At 49.0% G+C, this 13,243-nt stretch overlaps 2 protein-coding genes across 2 annotated transcripts in view; one reads left to right on the plus strand and one right to left on the minus strand.

Moving 5' to 3' along the window:
* Positions 1-5,057, minus strand: part of TMEM127 (transmembrane protein 127) — a 30,971-nt gene extending 25,914 nt beyond the window's left edge. The window contains exon 1 of the mRNA XM_077469533.1: positions 4,950-5,057. The gene's annotated coding sequence lies outside the window, so the exon portion shown is untranslated. The remainder of the gene's footprint in view (positions 1-4,949) is intronic.
* A 159-nt stretch (positions 5,058-5,216) lies between these two features.
* CIAO1 (cytosolic iron-sulfur assembly component 1) overlaps positions 5,217-13,243 on the plus strand; it is a 44,122-nt gene continuing 36,095 nt past the window's right edge. The window contains exon 1 of the mRNA XM_077469532.1: positions 5,217-5,336. The gene's annotated coding sequence lies outside the window, so the exon portion shown is untranslated. The remainder of the gene's footprint in view (positions 5,337-13,243) is intronic.

Here is a 13,243-nt window from a genome sequence, read left to right on the forward strand (position 1 = left end):
CGAAAAAGAAAAGACTGCTTTTGTCAATCAGGTAAAGAACAGAATGTTTTGCAATGTGCACTCTGGCCGACAGGGAGGAGCTCTGAGTAAATAATAAACACAAGGATGAACCACAGAGGAATGGGGTTGGCTGCGAAATGTCCAGGAAACTCTAGAAGAAAAGCAAAAAAAAAAAAAAAAACACAGACGTTTAGCCAGCTTCTATCAGACTAGCATGCTGGAAAACTAGCAGCCAATCGGCACCCGACCAGAACTCTCAGCCAATGGCTGAGATCGCTGAGTGGACTGCTTTGTCAGAAAACAGCAGCTTAGTGGGGGAGATTGCTGTATTAACATCGGATGGCACCGTCCTCGCCGGGAGAAGACAGCGATTATCGCTAGCAGCTGCTTGCCAAAATTAGAAGTGAATCCAGCAGGCTGGTTGTACCATATTTGATCAATCAACTTGGTACATTCAGCCTACCCATCAAGGGTTCAAATCCAGGCCGGCTGAGATTCGAACAGTATACAGCCAGCCTAAAACACTCCCAACTAATTCAAACCATTCCTTTAGCGGTCTGAGGTCCCTCGCCGGATCTGGCAACTTCTAGCTAGCTTCTTTCTGGCTGCTGTCTACATTGGCCAGTGTAGGATGAAGTCACTCTTGTGCATGCGCTGTGTACATTCCAAAGAAGACAGCGAGCAGGCGGGTAGGTTCACTTTATTGCAGAAAAGATAGAGCCTGCCTGCTCATAGTTGTTAATCAAGGACTTAAAGTGGTTGTAAACCCTTACAAACCACTTTGAGCTACAGGTAAGCCTAGATTACCTGTAGGTCCAAGAAATATCTCTACCTGAAGACAGGCACCACTGTCTACGGCGCATGCACCATAGACAGCGGCGCAGGCACACTGGGTAAGCCGCAGACCGTGGTGATATGCTGCGAGTGTCGGCTTCCATGCGCGGGAGTGATTCGCCGGAGCAGCGAGACCCACCAAGAAGATGGACGCTCTGAACTACAGGGGACAGCGGTGACTTCGCTGGCTCCTGTGTCAGGTAAGTGACACATAATGGACTACTATGCGATGCATAGTAGTCCATTATGCTTTACCTTTGCAGAGAAAAAAAAGAGGAAGTAAACCCATCAGGGTTTACTTCCTCTTTAAGTTCCCCCCTAAGGCCCCTTTCACATGGGGTGTCCAACCAGGTCCGCCTGTCCGTTTTTCAGAGGGACCTGATCAGACTATCCATTCACCCCTATGGAGTGGAGGTGTCTGTATTTGGCAGACAGGACTGGATATCGGCGGATGTCAGCAGACGCATGGTGGTCCTATTTACCCTCCATCTGGCAGATCGGATGAAAAACGTACAGGCGTTCTATTTTCATCCGATCTCCCTATAAAGCAGAGCAGGGCTCTGACAGGTCCATCTCTAAACAGTGAGCGGAGACTGACCCGTCATGCCCATGCTCAGTGGGGATCAACAAAGCCATCCATGCTGAGCAAGCGGAGTCCATCAAATGAATCCGCCCCATGTGAAAAGGTGCCTAAAGTGTATGTTTATAAGCCTAAATTGTTGATTTATTTTTTATTAAGTTTTCACCAGAACAGGAATACATGGGAAATCTTCCAATGGGGACACTAGTTCTGGTGGCCCTGGTGACAACCAAGGGTTCCTTCACTTTGGAGGGATTTCTTCTTGATTTCTATTTGGCTATGAGGCAGGAAGTAAAGAGAAATCTCCCTAATGGGACAAAGATGGCTAACAAAAATAAAAAAAAAAGTGTTATAACCCTCCCTTATTCTAGCCAAAATTGAATAAAAATAATTTAATAAAAAGTTCTACTTTAAGCTCACACCAATGTGCTGTGTTGGCATGCCCTTAAAACCAGTAGGACAGGTTGCATTTTATTAAATAAGTAAGGCTGGATTCACACCTACGCATTTTTAGTGCTTTTTGCACAACAGAACATGTTCCATAGGAAACCATGTTAAATGGACTGTACTACAAATCTGGAAAATGCACTAAAAATGCATAGGTGTGAATGCAGCCTGATGGTTGTGTCTTTCTTTAGATAACTGATGCTCTGTATGTCCTCTTTTGTCTAAGAGAAAAAAAAAAAAAAAAAAAAAAGTATCCAACAAACCACATCAAGGCATGTTCAACGGTAAGATCATACAGTATAGAATAGTATAATAGTTATGACAATGCATAAGTGTACAAAGTACAAATCATCCAAAGACAGTAGAGAGGTTTGAATCAAGAGCACCCCCCACCTCCAGATTTAGTCAGGGGGAGGGGGGTCCTAAAATAGTAACATAAAAATATTTTATGAATGGATCTTAACACAGCTGTGTTGTTTTCAATAGAACCATTCACACAGGCGTGTAAACATGTACTGCATCCAGAGATCCGCTATCACAGAATCCAAAAATCTGCGCTTTACACCCATACACAAATAAACACATGTATATGCATTTGTAAGCACGTAAATAACTCTAAATAAAGGGGTAAAATAAAGTATCAGAAAAATAAATTATGTACGTATACACGTCTTTACGCATCTAGCATAAGATCCTGCGTCAGGTACATGAGTTTAGATACATACAATTCTTTGATTCCAATGAATGACTACACATATATATCCTTATTTATGCATGAAGATCTCCCTGTGTGTATGGGCTCATCGATTACTATAGAGCTGCATTTAGATGAACGCGTATCTATACGCGGTGTGCGTCTAAATGTATCCTTTTTTTTCCCGCCCGTGTGAATGAGCTCTAAAAACAATTACAGCTGCCGGTCAATAATTACGTCTGACAAGGCGTCCGGTCGCCACTGGAAATTGCATCCTGGCACCTGGGCTACACCTCACCAGTGCTCTTTATCCCCCCCACCCATGGGTGCACAGACTAAGGTTGGGCTGGCCTGTAATTGAGGCGGTGGCTTTGAGGCCTGCTGGAGCAGGCTACACATTCCTTTGTGCGGACCGGTGTCCCCCCCTGGTTGGCAGGGCTGTGATGAGTGTGGCGGAGGGCTTCCCGTGCTTGTTATCACTGCCTGCCCACCTCTTCCCAGTTTGATAGCTGGGTGCTAGGGTTGTGGACTTCATCTGTTGTCCTTTTTTATTTATTTTTTGGTCTTTTTTTGCTCGGCACCAGGTGTGAGCGATTCCTATTGCCTGACGCCCGGGACATGCAGTTCTGGGCATCAGGCAGCTGATTTAAAAAAAAAAACGGCTCCTAACTTTTTTAGCTGGCTCCTAGATCCAAAGCAAATTTACCAAGACCTGCCACAAACACAATGAATTATGATGGTGGTTAGAGGTCGACCGATATGGGTTTTTCTCTGGCCGATGCCGATGCCGATATTTAGAAATCATGGCGGCCGATAGCCGATATATGATGCCGATTTTTTTTGGGCCGATATGTTAGGCCGATTTTATTTTATTTATTTATTTTTTTCCTTTTTTATTTTATTTTTTAATCCCCCTTGATCTAACACACCTTTCCCACTGGGGCGTTTTTCAGGCGCTTTTGGGCTAAAAATAGCGCCTGTAAAATGGCTCCCCTGCAGTCTGTGTGAAACTTTCACACTGAGGCGATGCGCTGGCAGGATCTTAAAAAAAAAGTCCTGCAAGCAGCACGTTTGGAGTGGTGTATACCGCTCCTCCACCACTCCTGCCCATTGATATGAATGGGCACCACTGCCGAAGCGCATGCAATGCGATTTGGCAGCGGTGCTTCATGGGCGCATTTAACCTCTTCCTTGGCCGCTAGCTGGGTTATATGTGCCCCACTAGCAGCCAAATAGCACCGCTAAAATGATGGTAAAGAGCCGCTAAAACTTGCGTTTTACCATCAACGCCTGCCCGCTCCAGTGTGAAAGCGGCCTTCATAAGTGATACAGAAAATTTCTTACATTTAAACATTTATTAAACAAAACAAACCTCCAATCAGTTTACTTGTATCTATGATTTAGATAAAAAAAAAAAAAAAAACATATATTAAATAAAAACAGGTAGTCAAAACTTTTGTACGAAAAAAAAAAATGGGCTAACTTTACTGTTTTTATTTTATTTTTATTTTTTAAATAGTGTATTTTTTTCCTAAAAAAATGCATTTGAAAGACCTCTGTGCAAATGCCGTGTGACATAAAATATTGCAACAACCGCTATTTTATTCCCTAGGATCTCTGCTAAAAAACTATATATAATTTTTGGGGGGTCTAAGTGATTTTCTGGCAGAAAATACAGGATTTTTACTTGTAAGCAACAAGTGTCAGAAAAGATTTAGTCTTTAAATGGTTAAACTGAGAACTTCTACACACAGAGATGACTTCATTCATTGAAGTGTAAACATTGTATCATTCTGTTCTTTTCTTGGCAGTCTGCCCAGAGAGGAGGAAAGGGTTTCTATGACGACTCAGGCAACTTACACTGACTGAAATGACTTCTGTAATAGAAAAGTCCCGCTGTAGTTCTAAATCGGCTTTTTATCAGCTCAAATCGGCCGATGCCGATTATTTAAAAAACGGCAAATATCGGCCGATATATCGGCCGGCCGATATATCGGTCGACCTCTAATGGTGGTGAATGAATAGAGAATGGAGGCAGGATGTGTGATGTAGTCAGGTAGGAGCTCTTCCTGTATACAGATCACACAGAAGCACCATGGAGGAGGCTCCTGGGTGAGGATTAGGAATAGCATTGCTGGGTGAAGTACTGTACACTCCTATCCCTCAGATGAAAGCAATAGAGCAGGGCTGACACCTCCCCAGCATGGTATGTCCCCCATATGGAATCATACACTGACCGATCTATGGCGATCGGACTGGAGTACATACAGACACACATCTCGGGTGGCTTTAGCATACCCCCTCCCCCAGCACAGAAAACACCCCATATCTCCCCTCCATAACCAGGCGGCCATGATCTCCTCCTAATGCCCCCTTTCCCTCAGCGTAACTCACCGAGGGCCCCGGAGCTCCTCTCCCCGTTTGTAATCTCCGTACAGCTGACTTCCGCCTCCTCCCCGCGTCATCACCGCCCCACACCGAACACCGGTATCTCGCTACTAGAGCGAAGGTGAGCTAACCTCCAAACCCGCACTCAGTCCTGTGTGTTGTCTCCGGAGTGGAGACCATTTTTCAGAGGCCCGTCAGGTCCTGTAATGTTTTGTCTAATCAAAAATGGCCGACTCAAGTTATATGTATCGCTTGCATTCTCCGACCTCTAGTGGCTGGAGGAAGAGATTGGCGTAATGCTGTAGTGCTCCCATTGACCGGCAGAGGGAGGTGTCTAGAGTTAGGAACTGTCCCTGAGTCAGGAAGTGTGAAAGGGGCCAACGTGAGACGAAGGTGAGGAGTGTGGACAGGGGAGTGTTATAGAGTGGAGGGCGAGGATGAACAGAGGGGGTGTAGATGAGGAGGATGATTGGTATTAGGGATGCAGTGGAGGGCGAGTGTGGACGAGGGAGTGTTGCAGAGTGGAGGGCGAGTATGGACGGGGGAGTGTTGACAGAGTGGAGGGTGAGTGTGGACAGAGTGGAGGGGGAGTGTTGCATAGTGGAGGGCGAGTGTGGACGGGGGAGTGTTGCAGAGTGGAGGGCGAGTGGGGACGGGGGAGTGTTGCATAGTGGAGGGCGAGTGGGGACGGGGGAGTGTTGCATAGTGGAGGGCGAGTGGGGACGGGGGAGTGTTGCATAGTGGAGGGCGAGTGGGGACGGGGGAGTGTTGCATAGTGGAGGGCGAGTGGGGACGGGGGAGTGTTGCATAGTGGAGGGCGAGTGGGGACGGGGGAGTGTTGCATAGTGGAGGGCGAGTGGGGACGGGGGAGTGTTGCATAGTGGAGGGCGAGTGGGGACGGGGGAGTGTTGCATAGTGGAGGGCGAGTGGGGACGGGGGAGTGTTGCATAGTGGAGGGCGAGTGGGGACGGGGGAGTGTTGCATAGTGGAGGGCGAGTGGGGACGGGGGAGTGTTGCAGAGTGGAGGGCGAGTGGGGACGGGGGAGTGTTGCAGAGTGGAGGGCGAGTGGGGACGGGGGAGTGTTGCAGAGTGGAGGGCGAGTGGGGACGGGGGAGTGTTGCAGAGTGGAGGGCGAGTGGGGACGGGGGAGTGTTGCAGAGTGGAGGGCGAGTGTGGACGGGGGAGTGTTGCAGAGTGGAGGGCGAGTGTGGACGGGGAGTGTTGCAGAGTGGAGGGCGAGTGTGGACGGGGGAGTGTTGCAGAGTGGAGGGCGAGTGTGGACGGGGGAGTGTTGCAGAGTGGAGGGCGAGTGTGGACGGGGGAGTGTTGCAGAGTGGAGGGCGAGTGTGGACGGGGGAGTGTCGCAGAGTGGAGGGCGAGTGTGGACGGGGGAGTGTCGCAGAGTGGAGGGCGAGTGTGGACGGGGGAGTGTCGCAGAGTGGAGGGCGAGTGTGGACGGGGGAGTGTCGCAGAGTGGAGGGCGAGTGTGGACGGGGGAGTGTCGCAGAGTGGAGGGCGAGTGTGGACGGGGGAGTGTCGCAGAGTGGAGGGCGAGTGTGGACGGGGGAGTGTCGCAGAGTGGAGGGCGAGTGTGGACGGGGGAGTGTTGCAGAGTGGAGGGCGAGTGTGGACGGGGGAGTGTTGCAGAGTGGAGGGCGAGTGTGGACGGGGGAGTGTTGCAGAGTGGAGGGCGAGTGTGGACGGGGGAGTGTTGCAGAGTGGAGGGCGAGTGTGGACGGGGGAGTGTTGCAGAGTGGAGGGCGAGTGTGGACGGGGGAGTGTTGCAGAGTGGAGGGCGAGTGTGGACGGGGGAGTGTTGCAGAGTGGAGGGCGAGTGTGGACGGGGGAGTGTTGCAGAGTGGAGGGCGAGTGTGGACGGGGGAGTGTGGACATAGTGAAGGGCAAGGATGAAGAGTTTGCCAAAGTTGAGTGCAAGTATGAACAGAGGGGTGTAGATGGAGAGAGGAGGATTGGTATTAGGGATGCATTGATATACTGATTCGGCTGCTGAAAATAGGGTGATCAGCATTTAGCGGATAGAAGAAAAAAGTGCCAACACAGTATGTTCTAAAAAAAAATCATATCTTGCCCTGGATGCTATCTGCCCTGCTTCCTTCACCGCATACATCACCCCCAGTGTGCAGAATTACAGGTCTCCTCCGATCACCGTTCAGAGCAGCACTGTGCATTACAGGGCTCCCAAAGAGAGTCAGGCCTCCCCTCAGACCACCATCCAGAGCACTGTGCATTATAGGTCTTTCCTCAGACCATAATCCAGAGCACTGTGCAGCATTACAGGCCTCAGACCACTTTGCCATACAAACTTCGCTGACCGCCATCACAAAGCATTGTTCATTACAGGCATCTTTAGATCACCGTCCAGAGCACTGCGTGCATTACAACCCTCCTCATACCAGAGTACTGTGTGCAATGCATTACACTCTTCTTCAGACTGTCCATGTCCAGAGCACTGTGCAGCATTAAAGACTCCTCAGACTCCAGAATGGCTAAATCTGTTTCTGGGTTTTGTTCAAACTGTAATACCATAAATAATAACATATTCGATTTTTTATTTTTTTTTACTCCAGGAGTATGAGTTTGAAACTTCTAGATAAACACTTAATGCATTACAATTTAACTAAACCCATTCAATTTTGGGCAACTAAAATGTACTGGAGATTTTAGTCTACTAAATACGACTAAAACTAAAACAAAAACAATTTCAGATGACTACCGTATATACTCGAGTATAAGCCGAGATTTTCAGCCTCTTTTTTGAGGCTGAAAGTGCCCCCTCAGCTTATACTCGAGTCACCGCTGTCTGACTGCTCGATCAGCGTATCGAGCAGACAGACGGCGGACATTAAAATTCAAAAGCCGCGCCTCCTTCTCCGCCTCCGCCTGTGATAGGCGGAACACTGAATTTCCCAGCAGTTAGTGTTCCGCCTATCACGGACATCCGTTCATTCTCATACTACGGACGAGTATGAGAGGATGTCCGTGATAGGCGGAACACAGGCTGCTGGGAAATTGAGTGTTCCGCCTATCAGAGGCGGAGGCGCGGCTTTTGAATTGTAGAATGGCCGCCGAGAAGAGCGGCGATCCTGGAGCGGCGATCCATCGGCACGACTCGGGACGACGGCGGCTCGGGACACAGGTAGGCTGGACACACACACACACACACACACACACACACACACACACACACACACACACACACACACACACACACACACACACACACACGGAGGGATGGATGGATACACACACACAGGGATGGATGAATACACACACAGGGATGGATGGATACACACACAGGGATGGATGGACGGACACACACACAGGGATGGATGGATGGATGGACACACACACAGGGATGGATGGACGGACACACACACAGGGATGGACGGACACACAGGGATGGACAGCCATGTCTCACCCTCGGCTTATACACGAGTCAATAAGTTTTCCAGTTTTTTGGGGGTAAATTGGGGGCCTCGGCTTATATTCGGGTCGGCCTATACTCGAGTATATACGGTAAATCTAAAATGTAATTTTAGTCAAAAGACTAAATCGAAATTTGATCCCAAAATGAACACTGGTTCCGGGACTTCTTGTTATTCTTTTACACTGAAGCTTCTTCTTAATGACATTGGCTGCAGTTTTGAGGATATTGTCATGTAGCAGACTACATTTGGGGCCAATCACACTCCTCTGTTTCCATGCATAACACGTGGAAACAAGGCTTTCCTGACAGACTCCATGGCAGCAACGTGTGGGTTAAGTCCCGCCTCTACTACCCTATAGGACACCACTCCCATAAATCTTTGCTCCCTGCCCATGGCCGTGTTCTTTTTTTGTCCTCCTCCGTAGGACCAGACGTTATGGTCTTTCTACCTGAAGATTGCTCCCACACGGTTCCATTGTTGGTTTGGCCGAATTGCGACTGGATGGAATTGTCGCATGACTCCGCTAAGCCCTAGCTACTAGCGGGGTATGGAGTGGGCATTGGATATAAGCGCTGGAGGAAGCCAGAAACCTAGCCACTGGCAGGCAGGCTGCGCATTTGGTCGGATAGCCCAGCTAAATAGCAGGTGACCTATTTTGCCCTGAGAAGTCCGGTATGTATGGTGCTTACCTTCGGCCTGGAGACGATCGTGTGGGAGCGGTAAGATTGTTCCTCTTTTCCATGGCAGCAGTTTGTGTTTGTTTTTTGCCGTTTCTCCTTCATTTTCCGTTCGTTTTCTATGTCTGTGTATGTGGGTATAGGCATGACGGTCGGATTAGCCTGCGTTCCAGACCGGCGCTCACTTCCGGGTCTTCGTCGGTACGTTCGTTCTGCGCATGCGCGCGTACGGCACAGGACCGAGGCTTGGTTCGCGCGGGCGCCGTGGCGGCGGGATGACGCTATTCGCGCATGCGCTGTAGCGGTACACAGGACGCGGTGATGACGTCATTAAGGCGCTTTATTTAAACTTAGAAAATAGCCTGCAGGCTTTGGGAATGCTTGCAGGTTATTTCGTGACTTCCCCTTGTCCAGGTTTTCTGCTGTGGAGGTAGGTGGCCTTCTGGGAGAAGCGGGTGGGCGTGTGTGTGTTTTATGCCCTCAGCCTTACTTATATGTCTTTGCAGCATTTATGGAAACCCCTAGAGATATGGACTCACCTCCGCCGGTATGTGGCCAGCCCTCTCATAATAGGTACTGTCTGGGGAGGAAGTAAGGGGGGGGGGGGTGGTCCGGTATTAGTCAGTGTGTTTTCTTTCCTTATCTGTATGTCTCTTCTATCTCTGTCTTAGCCCATCTAGATCAGCACAGCAACGCAGCTCAACGCATAGAGGAAGCGATTCTTCTAAGTCTTACCACCGGCATTCATATTCTAAGTCTAAACATCACGGCTCACCCTCAAGATCTGGGCGCCGTAGCGAGGATCGATCTCGCTCCTCCAAGGCTCATCCAGCCGTTCAGTTATTAATACTTGCTGGGGATGCAGAGCGCAAGTTCCTACTGGGAAATCCCTGTGTGACCTCTGCTTTTCCAAAGCCTCTAGTGAGAGAGGGGGTACGGACCAGCATCTAAGGTCCCTTGTGGAAAATGTGGTGAAGAATCCCTCAAGGGGATCGGTGCCAGTCAGGCTCCTGTGCCTCAGTCAGTCACCTCAGTCTCCAGTCAGGGAGTCGCATGCTCAGGAGCTTCTGAGGAAGATAGTACCTGTGTGGGGTTTGACTTTGCCTTACTCTCCCCCTTGGTGAAGGCCATCAGAGAGGCTGTGAACTTGGCTAATCCTTCCAAACAAAGGAAGTATTTTAAGCATCTTAAAAGGGAGCGTCTTAACTTTCCATTCCTGTCTGAACTTGGTGAGGTCATCACGGATGAATGGACTAAAAGTTGAGAAAAAGAATAGTATGCTCTCAAAAGTCCTATGGTTATATCCCTTTAAGGAGGATGAGGTCAAGTATCTGGTTTCAGCTCCTCTCGTGGATGCAGCGGTGATGAGACTAGTAAAACATGTAACCCTTCCATTGGAAGATACAGTTTCATTTAAGGATGCCTTAGATAGGCGGATTGATTCCGATTTAAAAAGAGTCTACCTCACTGCTGGTTTGGCATGCAAGCCAGCATTGGCTTTAGCGGCAATGTCCAAGGCCATGGAAGTCTGGACGGACAGGGTGGATGATACCCTCAGAAACATTTCGGATGAAGTCACAAAACTCTCCTATCCAGGAGTTACGGCTTGTATCGGCTTTTCTGGGGCAGGCTTCGATTGACATCATCCGCTTGGTGTCTCGGGTTATGCTTTCAGCTGTAACCGCCAAACGGGCTCTTGGGCTCCGTCCCTGGCTGGCTGATCCAGCATCTAAACAGGTGTGGTGCCATATCCCTTTCGAGGGTTCTTCCCTTTTTGGGAATAAGTCGGATAATGCCATAACCCGGGCCTCTGGTGGGAAGTCGGGGTTTCTCCCTCAGGATAGACGTTTAGAAAGCCAGACGAGATTTTTTCCTAAAAAGCAATATCAAGAGCAGGCCAGGGAGGCCCATAGCTATAGACCGGGTCAAAAATATTCCAGGTCATGGAAGTCAAGGCAGTCCTCCTTTCAAGAAATCCGCCAAGAGCAGTGCGACAGGAGAGAGGGAACCAAGCAAATCTTTTTGAGATTGGGCCCGCTCAGATAGGCCAGGTGGGGGCTCATCTTCTACTTTTTCGGCATGTCTGGGCAGCCTCAGTCCAGGACTTCTGAACCGTCAGAACGGTCTCTTCAGGTCATTCTTGGACCTTCAGCAGGTCCCCAGGACTAAAGTATGTTCCCACCTCCCTTCCGACCTCAGAAGAAAAAAAAAAAAAGGCAGATCCTGTTGGCCTACGTGAAATCTTTACTGGCTCAAGGCGCTGCCGTTCCCGTGCCAGGTGATCAACGAGGGAGAGGAATTTATTCTCCTCTTTTTATGGTCCAAAAGAAAAACGGTTCTTGGAGGCCAGTCATAGACCTTACACATCTGAATCATTTTATCAAAAAGGAAAAGGTTCAAGATAGAAACCTTGTCAACAATACAACAGTCAGGCGTCTGGATGTTTTCAATAAACCGTCCTTTTTCAAGGACCTAGGACGCTTACTTTCATGTCTCTGTGGCAGAAGATTTTCAGCAGTTTCTGCGATTTTCAGTAGGATAACCACATCTTCAGTTCGTATGTCTTCAGTTCGGGCTTTCAACATCCCCCCGAGTCTTTCAAAGGTGTTGTTGGCCGTAGTGGCTCTATTGAGATCCAAGGGGATTCGTCTTCACCACTATTTGGACGATCTTCTGCTGCTAGTCCAGGACAGAGACCGTCTGTTATTGCACAAGGATCAGGTTATTTCCACTCTTCAAGAATTCGGTTGGATCCTGAATCTAGAAAAGAGTCAGTTAATTCCTTCTCAGTCTCTTGTATTCCTAGACGCACTCTTCAACACAGTGAAGGGCACCATCTCATTACCCGAAGAGAAAGTAGCGGTAATTCGGGACAGAATTCGTCCGGCCCTCTCAGCCTCCCATCTCCCGGCTCTTCAGTGCCTGAGAATTATTGGCACTATGGTGGCCACCATTCCAATGGCGAAGTGGGCCCAATGGAAGATGAGACCATTCCAAAAAGGGTTTCTTCACCAATGGTTAGGCGACAAGACTCAACTTATCCGGATCACATCTTCAATGAGAATCTCTCTGCCCTGGTGGCTTCGGAAGGAGAATCTATTCAGTTGTCATTCCATTCTCCCCATCTCATGGATATCAATAACTTTGGATGCCAGCAACAGGGGCTGGGGCGCCCACTGTTTGACGGAAGTAGCACAAGGCACCTGGGACTTCCCTTCCAGGGGGATGGTGTCGAATATTCTAGAATTAAAGACAGCCTTCCGGGCTCTCCTAGCCTTTCGTCATCTGATCTCAGGAACTTCGGTTCTTCTCGGACTAGACAACACAACAGCAGTGGCATATATAAGGTGACAAGGAGGTACTCGGAGTCTGTCCCTTCTTCAGGGGGTAGAGCCAATCATGTCTTGGGCTCAGAAGAACCTGGTCAGCATTACAGCAACTTATGTTCCAGGAACGCAGAACGTCCAAGCGGACTTCCTGTCTTGAGTCAATCTGGACAACAACGAATGGTCTCTTCACGAGGAAGTTTTCAGGCGGATTCTAACGTTATGTTTCTCCCCAGAGGTTGACCTATTTGCCTCTCCTTGCAACAAGAAACTGGCAAGGTATTATTCCAGGTTTCGGGATCCTCAGGCTTACGGAGTGGATGCACTGACGGATCGATGGCGGTTCAACAAAGCTTACGCCTTTCCTCCGATTCCTATTATTCTACAGTTCCTGCGGAGACTCAAATCAGAAGCAGTAGAGGTGATAGCTGTAATACCTCTTTGGCCCAACAGGCCATGGTTTCCGCTTCTAATGCTCCTCAGCGTCAGAGATCCGATTCCCTTACCTCTCAGACCCGATCTTCTATCCCAGGGCTCGAAGCTCCATCCCTGTCCGGCCCATCTATGTCTGAGGGTCTGGTTTTTGAGAGGGGAAGATTAGAGGCTCTGGGTTGTCCCAAGGAGGCCTTTTCTACTCTCATGAGTGCAAGGAGGAAAAGTACCAACCAGGTGTATGAGAGGATTTGGTCTAGATTCACAAGTCACTTGTCTTCCAAGTCTTGCTCTAATGGTAATCTGACGGTTCAGGATGTTTTGACTCTCTTACAGTCCAGACTAGACATTCCCCTATCTGTCAGCGCTCTTCGTGTACAAGTCTCTGGAGTATCCTGGGCTAAACATCCCTTGG

This window comes from Lithobates pipiens, unplaced genomic scaffold (genome assembly GCF_037356315.1).
Source record: "Lithobates pipiens isolate NorthernLeopardFrog02 unplaced genomic scaffold, aLitPip1_a1.2 Scaffold_8, whole genome shotgun sequence".
NCBI classification, from domain to species: Eukaryota; Metazoa; Chordata; class Amphibia; order Anura; family Ranidae; genus Lithobates; species Lithobates pipiens.